We start from the raw sequence: 13,627 nt of genomic DNA on the forward strand, positions 1-13,627 counted from the left end.
ACAAAGCTTAATGCTAAATCTTTAAGTATCCCTTTAAAACACTCAAATAAAACGTAATTTTGAAGAAACTATGAAAGAAAATGAACAAATACTAGATTATTAATGAATTAAATGTTTTACCTCTAACGAGAATAGCTGTGTGATGAAGTGAAACTAAAGGGTTAATAAACACAAACTAAAGCAGATGTTTTAGATTGTCTGGCGAATGATGATAGATAGCGCGAAGATTGTAAAAACTGATTATTTCCCAGTATTAATTACATTATCTTAAAGGAGTGTAACAACTGTAGCATGTAAATAATGCACATAAATAAAGTGAGCAAGAGCACTCAACAATTATATCTAATCAACAGGCACGTCCCTTATGAAAATTAACCATGGTTTTACTTCACTAATCATGTTTTTTTGGTTTTAACTGTAGTAAAACCATGGTTAATTTTCGTAAGGGGTGAAAGCTAGCAGGTTGCTTAAACAACAAAATCACCAGCTAACTTACTTTAAATTTGTAAGAACTATAGACTCAAACAATAACAGGCTTAAATAAACCCAAAACATAAGTCCACTTAATTCTCACGGACACGTGTTTTATCAACTCGCTATCCTCCCAACATGGCAGATCATGTCTTTATCTCATTTCGGCCATGTGGCACGTGTGCACACTCACAGTGTGAAGCACGTCCACGCTATTCTATGAGATGTTTTATCAACTGGCTAGTTATCCTCCAGACAGTGACGGTCCTGACCACGTCTTTCTCATTTCGGCCGTATGGCGCGTGTGCCACACAGCCGAAATGGTTGCTAGCAGCTTGTTTTGGGACCAGTACAATACTATACAACAAGTAAAACATATTTATTGTGCGTGTTTGTGTGTGTGCACATGTGTGATAAAATAAATCTGTCAGATTTCAGGTATTCCTATAAACAGTAATAAATGATCTCACCAGTTTATTTGCTGCTCTTTTATAGAATTTTGGATCTGCAAGTGATTTCCTCTTCTCTGGTTTGAACTGTTTCAGGAACAATAATAATTATGTCATTATTTGTTATAATATTGTAGTTATTACCATACAGCTGTATTAGTACTAGTTGATATTTACCATGTTGCTGTGTGTTTCTATGTTTCCTGTAGATGCTGAAGATTAGAACTGATGCTACAATCATCAGACATCCATCAAAAACACAACGCAGCAGAATGAAGGTGAGACCTGTAATGAATAATAACAGACATTACTCTAAATGAAACTGAACACAGATCAGCAAATATCATTACTGTAACTGAATCTGATCATAGATTAGTGAATATCATTATTTAACTAAACCTGTCGGTCTGACCTTTAGATCAGCTTAGTAAGTTAGCACTATTAATCACACCTGTTGTATCTGAACACGTCTGACAGAGTTGAGTGATGTTGAGATGTTGAGTTTGGTTTGTGATGGGATTGTTGAGTACACATCTGTATGTGTTGTTGTCCTGATATTCAACCACCAGAGGTAGAGAGAGTCTGATGTTGAGATCAGACACACTGATGCTGGACAATAAACTGTTTCCTTTGTACCAGGAGAGACTCACATCTCTCACATTCAACACTGAACACAATAATAAACAGTTTGAACTTGAAGAGTTTTGAGGACAATAACTAGAGATGAAAGGAATGGGCAGACGAGCTGAAAACATGAGAGAACAAAAACAAAAGTCTAGATCATATCAGTGTAAAGCAAGAGACACTATTGAGAAAATTGTTATAGTTAATTTGCCAAATGCTCCAATATATAATAGAGAAGACAAACCATAAATCTTTACTCACCATAGAGACTAACATTGAATGTGTATGATGAGGTCTTCTCTTTGCCGCCGATGGTCATTTTATAAACTCCAGTGTGGTGTGTTGTGACGTTTGTGATGGTGAGATCTCCAGTCTGATTATTTATCTGCAGTCTGTCTCTGAATCTCCCATCAAGATCATCATCATAGATTAATGTCTTATTGATGTCTTTATTGATTTTAGCTATGAGAGTCCCATCAGTTTCAAACTTCCACAGTATCAGATTAGCACTCAGTATTTCAGTATCAGTGTGTAGAGTAACAGAATTTCCCTCCATCACTGACACTGACTTCACTTTATCACCAAACACACCTGCACACACATCAAAGTTCATCAAAGCTTTGGAGTAAATTTTATTTGGTCTTTTTAATCTTTAACAAAAGCACAAAGACAAACTTGGAAAGAGATTTAGAAATGTGAGCTTTGGAAGAAAGATTTCTTTAAATGTACGTTACATCTATGCATTTGGCAGACACTTATATCCATTAAAAATGGCTTTATCAGTGTGTGTTCTCTGAAAATAAAACCCACAACCATTTGTGCTGTTAATGCTTTGATCTAACAGTTGAGCTACAGGGACAATTTAAATATAGAAAATTACAAAAACACTTCAACAGCATGGAAAAAGAAGAGATGTCTGAATTTACACTTACACATTATTTATTTATATTTTTCCATATTTTAGTGTAATAGTACCTTTACATTATGGTTTAATTCGAAGTGACTTTCAAAAGCCAGCAAAAAACATAATATTAAACTCATCAAGACTCTGGAATAACATAAATGTAACATAACATACTGTAAACTACAGGACAGGGTTACTATTGTTAACTAAAACTATTTAAAGATTTAAAGAAAAAAGAGGTCTCTGAATTAATAAAACAGCCTTAAGGCTTTGGTTTGGTTTAATATTCATTTATGTATTTAAACAAAAGATTCATAAAATTTACAGAATTAAAGTTCAGTAGACAACAAGTAGTAAACAAATCTTCAAATATACAGAAATCTTTTCGTTTTAACTATAAATCCATAAACAATTAACCTATTATTAATATACAAAATACCTTATGAATATTTAGATTATGTGAGATCACAGACATTCAAACTAGATTTTATGATAATATCTTAATTTTTATATGAGAATTAAATCAAATGCATCTTTAGTCTAAAATCAAAATTAAACATCATTACTCTGTACTAACAGCTGTAATAAAACATTAAGAAACATTTATAACTTACCAATCAGAGAAGTGAAGCAGAGAGAGAGAAAAAGAAACATGAGAAACATTTTCTTCAACAGTTCAGATGTCTGAAATAACAACACAACAACAATCTGACAGTGTTGAAATCTCCAGTAAAGTTGTATAGAGATTAACACAACATCAGTTTGTGTGCTGTGACTGAGGGTCGGTGGTCTACAAAATATCCCGGTAGATTTTTTGGTCCCACTCCGCCCCTGCTGTCAGGGCCTTGTCAGGAAAGTAACAAACAAAACAGCTTATATATTATTGCATTTCTAAACTGGTATTTTATGTCAGAATAATTCATATTTTGTTGTTATAGCTTATCAAACTGTGATAGAGGTAATAATTTATTAGTTAATTAATCTTTATTTAGATGTTTTAGCAAAATAATGTTTATCTTATAAATGTTAATATAACTTAGGGTAAATCTTGTTAAAAGTTAGCTACATGTGGTGGCACTTGTTGAGTGAACAGCAATATGTGTATGTAATGACATGCCCCTACTTTTGCTCATTGAAGGCCACTCTTGCCACAGATTTTTAGATCATCTGTAGGGGTTTGGTTGTGCAGGCTGGGAGTCCAGCCAGTAACGCATTGCAATATTCCAGTCTTGACAGGACAAGAGCCTGGACTAGGACTTGTGTAGCATGCTCAGATAGGAAAGGTCTAATTTTCCTAATGTTGTTGAGGATGAATCTACAAGAGCGGGCGGTGCTGAAAACATGCTCCGTGAAACTAAGCTGATCAGGTGGATTTGTGTGTCATCCGCATAGCAGTTGTAAGAAAAACCATGTTTCCGAATGGCAGAACCTAATGATGTCATGTATATAGAAAAGAGAAGTTGTCCGGGTACTAAGACATTGGGGTTCTGAGCTACACCTCTCCGGGATACTCTAAATGACCTACCTGAGAGGTAAGACCTGAACCACAGTTGCACTGTACCAGAGACATCCATAGCCTTCAGGGTCAAGAGGAGTATGTGGAGATTGACAGTGTCAAAAGCGGCACATAGATCCAGTAGGATCAGTACAAATGATTTGGAGGCACCCCTTGCCTGTTTTAGGACTTCAATGACTGAGAGCAGTGCAGTTTTAGGAGAGTGACCGCTCTTGAAACCAGACTGGTTGCTGTCCAGGAGGTGATTTTGTGTGCAGAAGGAGGAGAGCTGGTCAAAAATACACCTTCAAGTGTCTTGACAATGAAGGGAAGGAGAGATATGGGTCTGTAGTTCTCTAACATTGCAGGATTAAGTGTGGGCTTTTTAGTAGCTGGGTTATCAGTGTGGAATGTACCAGTGGAAAGAGATAATGTGATAATTTGCATGAGAGCAGCAATAACTGATGAAGAAATGGCCTGAAGGAGATGGGTGGGTATGGAATCTAACGGGCAGGTAGTTGGGTTGTTAGAAGGAAAGATCTTGGAAACATCACTTCAAATAAGGGAGAGAAAGAGAGGAGCAAACATGTATCAGGAGTTTGAACATGTGCAAGAGGCGGCAGCACAGAGAACTTGAACAAAGAAAGCAAAATCTTCAGCCGTTAACTCAGATGAAGGTGGGGAGCAGGTGGACAAAGAAGAGCAGAGAATGTCTTACAGAGAGCACGAAAGTCAAGTGAGCTGACTCTCACCTCTCATATACACATAAACCATAAACAGCTACTAATAGTCTAACACAAGCACATCTCTCATGTCCGCCAACAGAACAAAACCACATGTCTTTCTACATCAGGTTTAACGTCAACTCAGAAATGAAGTGTCACACGCATACAGTGACAAAAATAAAAAACTCATGCTCTTAGGTCATATCTACACTCTAAGTAATTAATTTAAATTAAAAAATGCTGCAAATTAAAATGCTGTCTATCAATGTTATTTAATTGTCCTATAGTTGCATTTTTAGATGTTAACATGAGGTTTAACCTTGTGAATGTGATGGAGGAGTAACAGATCTTGAATTGAGAGAGAAGACCGACGTCTCAAATGTAATAATCACTTTATGTAATACTATACAAAACTCTTTTCATGAGAAACTTTTTAAACTCACAAACACGGAGACTCTGAAGTTATAACAGAAACTGAAGAAGATCATACATCTGAATGTTGATCTGAGAATCGCAAAGAGTTTGGTTATCATCTCTTGACTCCTGCATACACCACATCATCCTCAGATCTCTGTACACATAAACACACAACATACGAAAACAAACATTTAAGTCAATAATAATCAAAACAATTCATTAAATTATCACTAATACTCACTAGTAAGAAGTAACTGGTTGCTAGCATATAATCCCAGGCTTAGTTAAAGGCCCTCTGAAGTGCTTTGGAATGTGCAGCATTACAGTTGAAAGAAAAATTATGTGAACCCTTTGGGCTTACTTGGATTTCTTCATAAATTGGTCACAAAATGTGCTCTGATCTTCATCCAAGTCACAACAACAGAGAAACACAGTCTGCCCAAACCAATACCGCACAAACTTTATACGTTTTCATGTTTTTATTGAACACAACATGTAAAAATTCATAGTGCAGGGTGGAAAAGCATGCGAAACCCTAGGCTAATGACTTCTCCAAGAGCTAATTGGAGCCAGGAGTCAGCCAACCTGGGGTCCAATCAATGTGATGAGATTGGATGTGTTGATTAAAGCTGCCCTGTCCAATAAAAAAACACACACCAGTTTTGAGTTTGCTGTTCTGAAGAAGTATTGTCTGATGTGAACCATGCCTTGCACAAAAGAGCTCTCAGAAGACCTACAATCAAGAATTGTTGACTTACATAAAGCTGGAAAGGGCTACAAAGTATATCTAAAAGCCTTGATGTCCATGTGTCCACGGTAAGACAAATTGTCTACAAATGGAGAAAGTTCAGCACTGTTGCTACACTACCTAGGCGTGGTCGTCCTGTAAAGATGACTGCAAGAGCACAGCGCAGAATGCTCAATGAGGTGAAGAAGAATCCTAGAGTTTCAGCTAAAGACTTACAGAAATCTCTGGCACATGCTAACATTTTTGTTGACAAATCTAAAATAAGGAAAACATTAAACAAGAATGGACTTCATGGAGGACACCACGGAGGAAGCCACTGCTGTCCAAAAAAAAACATTGCAGCACGTTTGAAGTTTGCAAAGAGCACCTGGATGTTCCACAGCACTACTGGCAAAACATTCTGTGGACAGATGAAACCAAAATTGAGTTGTTTGGAAAGAACACACAACGCTATGTGTGGAGAACAAAAGGCACAGCACACCAACATCAAAACCTCATCCCAACTGTGAAATATGGTGGAGGGGGCATCATGGTTTGGGGCTGCTTTGCTGCCTCAGGCCCTGGAAAGATTGCTGTCATCGATGGAAAAATGAATTCCAAAGTTTATCAAGACATTTTGCAGGAAAACTTAAGACCATCTGTCCGCCAACTGAAGCTTAACAGAGGATGGACGATGCAACAGGAAAACGACCCAAAGCAAAGAAGTAAATCAACAACAGAATGGCTTCAACAGAAGAAAATACGCCTTCTGGAGTGGCCCAGTCAGAGTCCTGACCTCAACCCCATTGAGATGCTATGGCATGACCTCAAGAGAGCGATTCACACCAGACATCCCAAGAATATTGCTGACATGAAACACTTTTGTAAAGAGGAATGATCCAAAATTTCTCCTGACCTTTGTGCAGGTCTGATCTGCAACTATAGGAAACGTTTGGTTGAGGTTATTGCTGCCAAAGGAGGGTCAACCAGTTATTAAACCCAAAGGTTTACACACTTTTTCCACCCTGCACTATGAATGTTTACATGTTGTGTTCAATAAAAACATGAAAACGTATAATGTTTGTGCGGTATTAGTTTAAGCAGACTGTGTTTCTCCGTTGTTGTGACTTAGATGAAGATCAGAACACATTTTATGACCAATTTATGAAGAAATCCAAGTAAGCCCAAAGGGTTCACATACTTTTTCTTTCAACTGTATTTAATGGGGTGACATCAGTTTAACTGAAACAGGAAGTCATAATGGAACTATGGAAAAGACCCTTGTCAGGGTTTGCTTGATAAGAACCCAAGCGCAGACTTCGATTAACACTAAACAGATTTTATTAAACCCTGTTTTCAGATTGTTTATGATGAAATAGAACGGTTTTGACTGAAATTTCGACATATGATGCTGTCCCGAGATTTTTCGGGTGTTTGTTGTATCACCCCCCACCTCTAACTTTGGCGGAATTTCGCGCCGCGTTAACCAATCAGGAGCCTGCCTGCTGCTGTGGTGGCAGCCCCGCCCGGAGTCACTCACTCAAGGAGTCACTCAGAGCTATATGACACAAGTTGTTATTTCTATTAGGAGACAGGAATACAAAGGACCTCGCTCGGAAGAGTGTCAGTAAGGACATTAGGCAACCAGGTAAGTTGTAATACACACTTCACTTTTGAGTCACGTGACGTTTATCGACCCGCGCCGTTTATTTTCCCCCTATAGTAAGGTTACACAATACAAACTGGTAACTCTCTTGATAAATGCACAATCAACATCAGTCATCTTGCAAACAGACACTCGCACAGCAGTTGCCCCTCCCACAAGAAGCGGATTTTGCCTCGGACACGCATCAAATGCTTGCTTTTTCCGCGCGTCTACTCCGCTCTACACGCGCGAATGCATTCAAAGTGTTCAAGCGGCAAACTAGGCGCGGTAGACGTTTGGTGTAAACTCAGCATAAGTGTAAAATACCGAACTTGTCCTTTAATCGTAAATCATCAAAACCCATTGCACTGGATCAAATAGCCTGTCAAGTTGTCCAAGTCAGTCAGTAACGTTTACAAACTGTTAGAGCTAGCTAGTTAGGCAGTTAGCTAATGCTATTACTTACTTCATAGTTGTTGATGTAACTTAATATATACATCTTATAATCCTTTTCCTTTTTGCTCCTCGGGGCTGAGCATGCCGCTTGTAGTAGCCGGTGTTTGTTGAACATGGTCGCTGTTGTCTGTCAAGATCCCAAATGTTATTAAGTGTATTTAGTCTTGTTTCTGGTGCTGGGATCCTGACACCCCCATATACGCGTTCTGTGTTTGTCTGGAGAGTCACGTGACCTATGTGTTATGTGTGGCACGTGCTCTCCTGTCTTAAGTCTTAACCATATCCTCCTGTTTCCTAATTATGTATGATTAGTTTCCTCACCTGTTTGTTATTGTATTGTTCCTCTATACACTGTATTCAAGGATACAACTCACTGGATGAAATCAGACAACTCTTTATTTATTCTACTCAGTCATATCTTAACAACCTGGACCTCTAGCCCCATCAGGTGGCCACAACCTGCCACTACATCTCCTCCTTTAAGATGAAAGAATACTTGTTTTACCAGACACTTATTTTACAACTTTACGTATTCCTTCTTTAACTTAAAAGTGTAACCAGAGAAATGAACAGAAGACATTTTACTTCACCGTAGCCCTTTTTGTAGACTTATCTTAAAGTAACTGTAAACTTCAACAAATCAAATATATGTTTTCTAATAAACATTCAACTTTTCAAACAGAAAATTATGACTCTTTTTTTTTTCCTTTTACTCTGTTGTGTTAATGCATGTGTTTCATGTTCAAAGGTCTAGTCTCTCAGGAGCCTTAGACAGTCTCCCTGACCTAGTCATTATCATTTCACCTGGTGCAGGAGGCACCGGAACTTTCCTGAGGTGTGAACGGTTGCGCCGCAGCCGTCTTCCATCCGGGGTCTCTACCACATAAGAACGTGGTGTAGTTGCAGTATTAACAACTGTCCCTTTTGTGCTTGTAGGTTTGATCCATACATGCTGTCCCGGCTGGAGAGACGGTAGGGTGTGAGTACGGTGTCTCCTATTGAATGTTTGTTCCTGTTGCAGTTTCAGCGCTGTATCCTTTTCTCTGAATTTGTCGAGATCAGGCCACTGTGGTTGTAACTGTTCTGGTGACACTGGGACTGGTGTTCTGATCCTCCTCCCCATCAGCAGTTGTGCTGGGGAGCTCCCTTGCGCCAATGGAGTGGCTCTGTAAGCCAGCAGAGCTTTGTGGAAATCTCCCTCTTTAGCTAAAAGGGACTTCACAGTTCTGACGGCCCGTTCTGCCTCCCCATTGCCACGGGGGTAATAGGGACTGCTTGTCACATGGGTAAAGTCATAGTCCTGTGCAAATTGAGCTAATTCATGGCAGGAAAATTGCGGACCATTGTCCGTAACCAGCACTTCAGGACATCCGTATCTGGCAAACACGGCTTTAAATCTGGCAATTGTCTGCTTTGCTGATGTGCTGCTTTGCAGGGAGCAAACTTCAATATAGCGAGAGAAATAGTCTATCATGACTAAATAGTTACCATTCTGCCATTGGAAAAGGTCGGCCGCGACTCTCTGCCATGGTCTGTTCGGGAGTTCAGTCGTGAGTAGAGGCTCAGCTGGTATTTGAGCTTCACGTGCACAAATCTGACATCTCTCGACCATTTGCTTTACTGCAGATGTGATACCTGGCCACCAAACTGATTCTCTGGCCCTGGCTAGACATTTGTTGATACCCTGGTGACCCTGGTGAAGTCTTTGCAGGATGTCAGGTCTCATGCACTCAGGGATTATAAGTCTCTCACCTTTCATAAGCAGTCCTCTACCTTCATGCAAGAGTGACCGATGTGGCCAGTAGGATAGCAGCTGCTCAGGGACATCTCGTCTGTGTCCTGGCCAACCATTTGCAATGTATCGGCTGAGACGTTTGCATATGTCATCTGAAGTTAGTGCACCTTTAATCTGTTCCAGCTTTGTCGGTGTGGCTGGCAAACTATCTACTACACTGTCCAGATAAGCTTTACATTCTCTTTCCAAGTCTAGCTCCGCCTCTGTAGCTGTGGCTGGGAGAGGCGCTCTGGACAGGGCATCCGCTGTAATTAGGTTTTTACCTGGGACATGGATGATGTTAAAATTGAATCTGAGCAGCCGGAGTCTGAATCTGATAATCCTTGGCGGGAGGTCATCCAATGCTCTGGACTTCAGAAGTGTTATGAGTGGCTTGTGATCAGTTCTTATTGTAAAATCCAGTCCACTCAAATATCCTCGCAGGCGCTCACATGCCCAGGTCACAGCTAAGGCCTCCTTTTCTATCTGAGCGTATCTTGATTCGGTTTTAGTCAGACTTCTAGAAATGAAAACAACGGGTCTCCACTCACCATCTGTCTGTTTTTGTGTCAAGACACCTCCTAGTCCGTATGAAGAGGCATCAGCTGATACCATGGTTTCGTGATTTGGGCTGTACTGAGCTAACACAGTCGCTGACCCTAATTCTTTTTTGTCTCCAGAAACGCTTTCTGTTGAGGTGCTCCCCATGTCCAACTGTTCTCTGTCTTTAGCAGGTCACGAATGGGCTTTGTCAGATCAGGCAGATGTGGCGAAAATTTTGCCGTCATAAAACGGCAAACATCAGCCACATCCTTTGGCTCAGGCATGTCAAGGATTGCCTTTATTTTACACGGGTCTGCTCTGATGCCTTGATTATTTATGACATGACCCAGGAAGCGGATTTCTGTCAGGGCAAACTGGCATTTCTCATTTAGTGTTAGTCCAGCCTCTCTGAATTTTTGTACCACACTGTGCAGCCTGTCATCGTGCTCTGCCCGGTCTTTTCCTATAACCAGAACATTGTCAGCATGACAAAGGACTCCGTCAACACCATCAATCAGCTGTAAAATCCTCTTCTGGAAATGTTCGGGCGCCGAAGATATACCAAAAGGTAGCCTTTTAAAGTAATAGCGCCCCTCTGGAGTAATGAAAGTGGTCAACAGCATTGAGTCTTTGTGGAGTGGTACCTTCCAGAAGCCAGATGTCGCCTCCAGCTTTGTAAAGACTCTGGCTCCTTCCAGCTTGGCCAGTGTCTCATCCACTGCCGGTAGGATATGTCTCTCTCTGATGACACTCTCGTGCAGCCGGGTTAAGTCCACACAAATGCAAATTTTCCCCACATGATTTAACTATAGGGACCATGCCTGCGCACCATTCAGTCGGTTCTTCAACACAAGCTATGACTCCCATCTTCTCCATCCGGTCTAGTTCCTCTTTGACTTTGGTTCGGAGAGGAATGGCTACACATCGCGGTGCAGAGAGGGCATAGGGTGTTGCATTGTCTCTTAGCTTGATTTTGTACTCCCCCTTAAGGTTTCCCAGCCCTTTAAATACATCTGGGTAGGTTGAGCAAATGTGAGTTTCTGCATCATCGATGCTATTGAGCTGGGGGATTTTCTGTAGTCTGCGGATAGCAGGAAGACCCAATAAGGGTATGGTCAGGTCTTTCACGATGAACACCTCCTCCTCAATCTTTTTGTCCCCTCGCTGAATAACTGCATGCACCTGTCCTTTAACATTCAGAGGGTTGGTCAGCGGGACCTAGTAGCGGTCTGCTCGGTGGTGAGTATCTGCCATTTCTATCCAGTGGGAATTCTGATTCTGCGATCGCAGTCACAGACGCACTCGTGTCCACTTTAAAACGCAATGGGTTGCCATTTATGGTAAGTATTTAGGTCCATTTGGATGACAGTGGATAGTCAACAGCCCCGAGATAAGCTGCCGCATCCTCTTCAATTGAATCCAGCGTTTGAACTGATCTGCACGCAGCCGCAAAGTGTCCCTTCTTTCGACATTTTCTACACTCGACATCTTTTGCTGGGCATTCAGTCTATGAATGTTTTGGGGTTTTGCCACACCTCCTGCAATGTTTTGACTTAGTTGATGTAAATTGAGGGTGATAATGGCTTCCGCGTTGAAAAGATTTTTTTCTTTGAGCTTGTCTTTTACTGATATGAGAGAATGCATCTATTTGTCCTGGCGAATCAGCTGACCGCAGAACAGCTTGTTGCTTTTTTACTTCTTCATGTTGCCTTACTTGAAGTATAGCTGTAGCTAAATCCAAATTTGGGTTGAGCTGCAGCCTCTCAGACAATTTAGCATCACGTATGCCGACCACAATCCTATCTCGGATCATTTCCTCACGTAAGGTGCCATATTTGCAATGTTCAGCTAGCTTATGTACTGAGGTGATAAAGTTTTCAGCAGATTCACCGACATCTTGACATCTTTTATTAAACTTGGCTCGTTCATAAATTACATTATGCACGCCCACAAAATGTCCATCAAATGCCTTTTTTACCTCCTCAAAGTCTTTTTCTTTCTCTTCTGTCAACTGCAGCGAGCTCAGAATATCGTCAGCCTTTTCACCCATCGTATAAATGAGAGAATTCACCTGGTATGCGCCGTCTTTTTCTTTCAATCACGACGCAATCCTGAAGCGTTCAAACCTTTTAATCCATGTCGGCCACGAGCTTGGCTCGAAATCGAATGGTCCCGGTGGCGTGATAGTAAATATGTGGTCCATACTGTGTGTTTTTAGCTTGCCGCTAGCCCGTTGTTAGCTTTCGCTGACTCGCTCTCACTCGCTCCACAGCTCCACAGATTATCACTCTACACACCATTAAACTGCTCCGACGACTTATCTGTGCTACTAGACTCTGTCTGTCGTGGGTTAACCGTTTCTGACACCATGTATTGTTCCTCTATACTCTGTATTCAAGGATACAACTCACTGGATGAAATCAGACAACTCTTTATTTATTCTACTCAGTCATATCTTAACAACCTGGACCTCTAGCCCCATCAGGTGGCCACAACCTGCCACTACAGTTATTGTCCCCTAAGTAGTTCCCCTATTGAAATGCCATTGTGTCTCTTGTCTTTGTGGTATCATTGTATGTGTATGCTGTACGTCATCGTCAGGAGTCTCTTTAGTTTTGTCATGTTTGCTATTATTTCAGTCTTGCCTTGTTTACCCCCTCGAGGGAGTTTTTTGTTCTATAATAAAAGTCTTTTGAGTTAAGAGCTGTCTGCACTTGGTTCATCCACCACAATCCCTGACAGTTGTCTCTCTGTCTACCGCTCTCGCTGTCAGACTCAGATTACCGCACCGGAAGTTTTCACCGGAAGTATTGGACCTCACAGTCCGAAACGTCAGCGGTCGCCATATTGTGCACAGAGCCTTCTGTCTTAAAATACGTCCATTGAAGGTAGCAGCCTACTATAATCTCTTATTGGAATGAATTATTTCATAATTTGAATTGGAACAAAATTTGGTCCCTTCAACAAAAATATTTTCTTAATAATAAAGTTAAAGAAGTGTATTTTAAATTAATATATACATTTTACCCTGTCAAACATTTCATGAAGAAATATAAAGCTGATATTGATATAAGATGTTCATTTTGCCAAGTTCACGTGGAAACCAATGACAATATTCAGGAAGGTATATTAATAATTTTTAATTAAAAAAGACACAGTTCTGGGATATGAATCTGAGTCTACAAATACAACTCTCTGTTTTATTGTAAACTTAATTTACTTTCTGTGCAAATTTCATGTACACAAATGTAAGTTCACCAACACTAAACCACTTTTTATGTATTTCTGAAGGAATTTAACACGTATTTAAATACTATTGAATCTAAAAAAAACCTACTTTAATATGTAAAGACTTTAATTTGTATACTTTAACTGACACGTAACCCCTTTTTCTTTC

The 13,627-nt window shown here is 40.3% G+C and overlaps 1 protein-coding gene and 1 long non-coding RNA gene across 4 annotated transcripts in view; both read left to right on the top strand.

The window, feature by feature from the left end:
* Positions 1-13,627, top strand: part of LOC141359253 (uncharacterized) — a 452,145-nt gene that overhangs the window by 302,596 nt on the left and 135,922 nt on the right. The gene's annotated exons all lie outside the window — the stretch shown is intronic.
* The window catches only part of LOC129452971 (uncharacterized), a 132,513-nt gene that overhangs the window by 71,771 nt on the left and 47,115 nt on the right, over positions 1-13,627 (top strand). The window lies entirely within an intron of this gene.

This window comes from Misgurnus anguillicaudatus, chromosome 23 (assembly GCF_027580225.2).
Source record: "Misgurnus anguillicaudatus chromosome 23, ASM2758022v2, whole genome shotgun sequence".
NCBI lineage: Eukaryota > Metazoa > Chordata > Actinopteri > Cypriniformes > Cobitidae > Misgurnus > Misgurnus anguillicaudatus.